General features: G+C 41.2%; 1 long non-coding RNA gene across 1 annotated transcript in view; it reads right to left on the bottom strand.

Annotated features, from left to right (window-relative positions):
• Positions 1 to 353: 353 nt before the first annotated feature.
• Positions 354 to 6,032, bottom strand: part of LOC117960768 — a 9,705-nt gene continuing 4,026 nt past the window's right edge. Inside the window, exon 3 of the long non-coding RNA XR_004660223.1 lies at positions 354 to 364. This is a non-coding gene — a long non-coding RNA (uncharacterized LOC117960768). The remainder of the gene's footprint in view (positions 365 to 6,032) is intronic.

Raw genomic sequence — 6,032 nt, 5'->3', positions numbered from 1 at the left:
TAAGAGCGTGTTAAGGAAAAGCTCAGACGCAGCGCAACTCATTTCACATATGTTAAGAATGTTTTGGAGACCTTGATGAATTTCACAGAAGGATTTAATGAACACTATTGTTTGACACTTTATCACAGTGAAAATAAGCAGGCGGTACAGGGCAACCACGATGTGTTATGGTGCAGTGTCGTCCCAACTCTCTGAAGTTCCTGTCCTCCTGAAGGTGAATTTAAACTCACGCTGGAGACGTAACGTTCACCTGAACCTTGAACAAAGATATTGCAGACGCCGTGAAACCAGATATTAAATCATGTCTCCGGAGACAGCCCTGAGACAAAACATTCCCCTTATCATGTAGCGGCCTACAAAGACACTCTGAATCAGTAGATAGACAAAGAGTTGTACATGAAGAGGTTGGGTTGTTAAAGACTGGCCGAATATTCTCGTCCCCTGACATGTGACCTATGAATCACCTGACGTTGCCATGTAAGCTTTCCCATAGTCTCATCATACCACAACATGGTGTTTCTGGAAATTCCTCCACCAGCGAGAAGCACATGGACCTTTTTTTCCCGGCAGAAACCACTGCAGCAGAGTGGGGAGGGGCGGTTGTAACCTACGGAGCATGATTAGATGCATAAACCCTGCTTACCCCGGTTAAAGCAGAAGTACGACCAATTTAAGATAATCTTGATCGCTATAAATATGCAAGTTCAATCAAGAGAAAAAAAAAAAAGCATCCGAATCGGTGAGGTCAACACGGAGTAGCTGCAACGGCAGTTGTCAGGGCCAGTTTTAGAGTGCCTTTGTTCCTCTTAACACACAAAAAGTTTGACGTTCAATGAACTTTATAAAAGTGCAATGCTCAATCTATGGAACAATAACACTGTCTCTTATGACAGTGCATGCTGAAGTCTATAGAACAACCTTAAACAACCAACAAACTCAGTAACACAAAAGTACCTTTAATCCTTTCTGTGATCAGAATGTGTAACCAGCAAGAATCGCCAAGAATGTACTCAGGGGCAAACTTCAACATACGCCTTTTGAATAGATCCACTGTTTTCATCCACAGCATCAATACACACATTCTTGCAGGTTGATGAGGACAATGTGCCGATCTGCAAATTGTGTGTTCAGTAAGACCGTCTCTGGTCTAAACCAGGTGGAAGAAGTTGAAAGAAAAGAAAAGTGAAGCACTGCAAGGCCTTGGCAAGTTCTGCTGTTATTCATCCCTGTTTGTTAATATCAACAGTTACACTGATTGTCACGTAATACCAAAAATTAAGTACAATAAATATTTAGAAGCAATTATACCGACACATCAGCTGTGTCTTGTTTTCATGAAGGCAGCAAGTTGCAAGAGTACAGCCTAGTGGCGTGTGTGTGTGTGTGTGTATGTGTGTGTGTCTATCTAATTCACATGGGCACTCTAATCAATATATTTGATGGGACTGAAGTGTCTGCAGTCTGCAGGAATCTTTAAATGGGTTACCATGGTTACTGCAGGCTCATACATCTCGTGTATGCACACAAACACTCGAGATGTTAAAAAAGGAGCATATGCTCAATTTCTGAGCGCGGGCAAAAGATGAACACTCATACGCACACGCACAAACACGCACATGTATGCACACCCCCCTATCTACACAAGTACAAGCACTAAGGTTGTGGGGAGAGGGGATAGAAAATCGTACGTATCTTTATTTTCCCTTGAATGGATTTATTGATTTTATCACTGATTAACCTAAATGTGTTTTACTTAATAATATCTACACAGCTGACGGCAATGACATACCAGTTTCCAGTGTAACAAAAAGAAAACGCAGAAAATCCATGTTAAGTACTACAAATGAAGTAAATGGCCAACTGACTGACATGATGTGATACACGTTAATTGTTTTAGAAAAGAATTACTTATTAGCATTGTCTCATGGTATATTGTACATTGTATTCTATCTCTTATTCAACTTTTGTTTTTGTTAAAGAAGGAAAGATAATCACAATACTCAATACATCCAATCGCAATAAATCTAGAATCACAATCAATGAAAATTAGCAATACACATCAAATTGCCACCCATGTATCGTGAAGGACAAAAGCATCATCATGGCCCATGATACACACATTCATTTTAACATGAGCACAGTCTCTTCTTCTCGGACACTGAACTAACTTTCCACACAAACACAAACACACACACAGACACACTGCTGTGACCCCAGAGAGCAGGCCAGCTGTGTGTGTGCCGGAGCAGTAACCCCGGCGTTAATTATAAATCAATGGGCCAACTGCAAACGCACACAGAGTGCATCTCTGCCTGGCACACATGACTTCTCCCGTGCATGTCGACATCCATAGGGTGTAGAAGCCGTTTAAAGTGTCGGGGCCTCTGCAATATTCATGGCTGATTATAACAGATGGCAGACACACAGAGCACAGCACACTGCACTGATACAGGACAATGATACAAACAGTGACGGAGGAGTGGAGGGTCAGGGCCGGGGATCACGACCTGATAACCGCTCCAGCAGACTGCCTGAAGGCTTGATTACAGGGTATCACAATCTTTACAAAAAACGCAAAAGTGTCAATGCTAAAACTTTAAAGGGAAATCCTCTTCCAAACTTTCAACACGTGGCATTTCGATAACTAATAAGCAGAATTAAACGGAACTTGCAGATGTTTTTCTTTTCTTCAGTTTTTAGCTGATGTGAAATGAAAGTCTGTGGAATTTAGCATACCAGTTTTCTGCTTTAGGTGGCTATGTGGTACCTTATCTTCTCTTCTATTCTGAGTTTTATTCCTTTTATTAATTTGTTTAAGATCTGTGGAAAATTCTGCGAGAAGATTTGTGAAATATTCGGCACAATAATCTGCGTCTGCAGATTGCGTGTGATCCTGCTGATACTGTAATTAATAACAAATAGAATGTTGATGTGTTGTATTTTACTTTTTCTTGTTTCATGTACTTTCCTTCCACCTGCCCCGGGTACTTCTACCTCTACTTACATTCTTTCACAGCCCACAGTAAACCTGCCTGGACATGAAACCAAATAATGATGCCATGTAAACCTCTCTATTGTAAACTTACAACTTTTATACCTACCTGATGCTTTCTGACAGAGAATGTTGTAGTTCCATCTTTACAACTAAGTACTCTGTCCTTTATAGGGAGGTGTTCCAGGCACGCCCAGCTGGGAGGCCTGGAGGAAGACCCAGGACTAGGTGGAGGGATCATATCTCCAACCTGGCCTTGGAACGCCTTGGAATCCTCTAGTTGGAGCTGGTTGATGTGGCTCGGGAAAGGGAAGTTTGGAGTCCCCTGCTGGAGCTGCTGCTGGATAAGTGGATGAAGATGGATGGATAGACAGTCCGTTTAAGCGCTTGTCTCTTTAAGACCCTCTCTGGTCACTGTTTCCAGCGTATTCATATACAACATCTTGACCTGCTTCATAATCAAACATCATGGAAACTCAATTTATAATACAGGATCTTTAAGAATTTTCCAAAGTTTGGTAATGTGATCATAAGTGAAACAATTCCATGACAACTTTTTAACTCCATTCATTGATTAAAGGGGCCTTGCCACACAAAACCATTTACACTTGTAATTTTTTTTTTTTACTTGTGTTTGTGTTTTGTGATGAATGTGAAGATGAACTGCTACCTCCTCTGTCAGCTCTAGCTACTGGAAAGACATAAGAGGAGGAATCAGACCAATCACAACAGCTGGTCAGTCATACATCATGTTGCCTGAGTTCATTACTATCCATGAGCTCGCCCAGTTGTGCTGGGTAAAGGATGCTGACAGCCAGGCTCTCATTGGCTAGCTGTTAGCCAATCAGAGTCCAGCAGCTTAGCTCGTCGAATATTAATGAGAACTGGCACAAATGGAGCTGAGTCTTCCTGAAGGCTTTCCATACAACGCTAGAATGGCTTGACACAAGGTAACCATGGTAACCAAGTTAAAGAGTCCATGGTAGAACTTCAGACATCATCACAAAGTGATGAAATACGTGTGGCGGGGCCCCTTTAAGGCATTTGGGATACTGTTTAAAGCTCTGGAAGAGTTGCTATCCTGTGTTCCCTGTGCACCTCTTAATGATTTTTTTCTGTAACAGTTTGGAGAAAACCGCTACATTTCATGCATAAACCTAATATCCGTTAGCTGAAAGAGTGTGTTAAAAAGAAGATTGTAAAACATGTCTTTTTTTATAAAACTTATTTTGCCCTGCGCTTAGACAGTGTTCACTATTGTTTATGTATTTATCCTCGTGTTTTATTATCAATGTGACTCAGGTACCCTATTATCTTTGCTTTATAATCATTGTTGAGTTCATCAAAATTTAGCTTTCAGGAGAAATAATTACAAAGTTAATAAAATAACTTAAGTTAAGATGTAAGTTTACATTTAGTCCAATGATCCTCCATAGTTATTCAAGCTTTCAAATACTAACAAAATATCCACAAACCTCAAAAGCAAGGGAAAGAATATATGGACTGTTTCTAGGAATAACTTAAGAAATGTATTATTTTTTTTAATTCAATCTACATAAAAATACATTTTCTTGTAATGTATACACCTCCTTATGGATAGTTGGCCAATAAAATTTTTCAATCAGAGAAACGCAAATGCCTCTGCAACATCCATTGGGGTTATTATTACAAAGTGGGAACATACACACACACACACACACACACAAACACACACACTCCACAAACAAGCAACGAGAAAGCAGAGGAAACAACAATAGATTATGTGCAACTCCTCAGCTGTTTCCAGTCATAAAGTACTATGTGTATTCATTTTTATATGGTGAAAATGAAAAGGAGCCCAAGGGAAACTACATTGTTGCAATGGAGAATAATGTTAGAGAGCGGCATGTGAATACTAATATGCATTACTATGTCAAAAACAAATATGTTATTGACAGAGGCTAATTTAATCAACACTTAATGTGTACATTTATGGCCAATTCTACACCTGTTTTATCATAAATCACAGAATTTTATGTTTATTATTAATTTTATCCTCCTACAATAGTGTCAGTTTTTATAAACCGCTTTTTAGAAATTTCAGGTTCTTGCACTACTCATTTATTTCCCAACATGCATAGGTAAGTGGGGTTTTCTTTAACCTATTGTGATGCACATTTTTAATCATCGCATTAGAAAAGCTGGATGGAAACGACAGCGTTTGTTTAAAAAATACTTCTTCCATTGCAAGTTTTTAAGCCTGCTTGAAGTGGTCTTTGCCGTTGTCGATGAGTTAGTGGGCTAAACGGGATATTGAAATGCATCAAACTCACAGGACTCACCGGCTGTCCGTGGTTCCTGGACACTCCTATGTCTCCGGACAGCCTTACACATGGACAGTACCCGTTCACACTCCCAGCTCATAAAATACGGACACATGGCCTGTGGCCCTATTGGCATAGCAGTAGCCCGACCGCGGCGCTGTAAGATGACGTAGTATTAAGAGCGACGATGGTAGCGAGTAGTATGAAAGACCGAAAATCCCCAAAAGTTTGTTGGGGTGACCAATGGGTCAAACAACATGGAACTTTCTCTCAGAAGACAGCGATTCACGTCCTTTCTTGTCCTTTTTAACCCCACCCCCAATCTTTTCCTCAACCCAACTGTCCCATTCTGGTGCCACATGTCAGTTCAACACATGTCCTGACCCAGAGCGTCACATTGACGCCAAAAGTCCCGACCAAGTCTAAAAATGACGCTAAAGGAGACTTTTTGCGTCAATACCACACGCCAAAGGCACCTGACCAAGCGTTCCAAAGCCATCCTGTACGGCGAGCCGTCGACAGGCTCATGGCCTGCTGGTCGCCTGTGCAGATACACTTCCAGAATGTCTGTAAAAGCGACATGAGGCGGGCAGGCATCAACGCCCAACACGGAGGAAGCTGCAAATTTCAGCAGCGCGTTGGAGGCAGACTTTTTGCTGCAGGAACTGGGCGACGCACACGCCTGACGCATCTCTTCACTGCAGGAGAAGAGACAGAAGGGGAAACTGCGAGCTGCT

The sequence above is a fragment of the Etheostoma cragini genome, chromosome 17, assembly GCF_013103735.1.
Source record: "Etheostoma cragini isolate CJK2018 chromosome 17, CSU_Ecrag_1.0, whole genome shotgun sequence".
Taxonomy (NCBI): domain Eukaryota; kingdom Metazoa; phylum Chordata; class Actinopteri; order Perciformes; family Percidae; genus Etheostoma; species Etheostoma cragini.
Note: the sequence above shows the minus strand (reverse complement) of the source record. Positions and strands in the feature narration are given on the sequence as shown.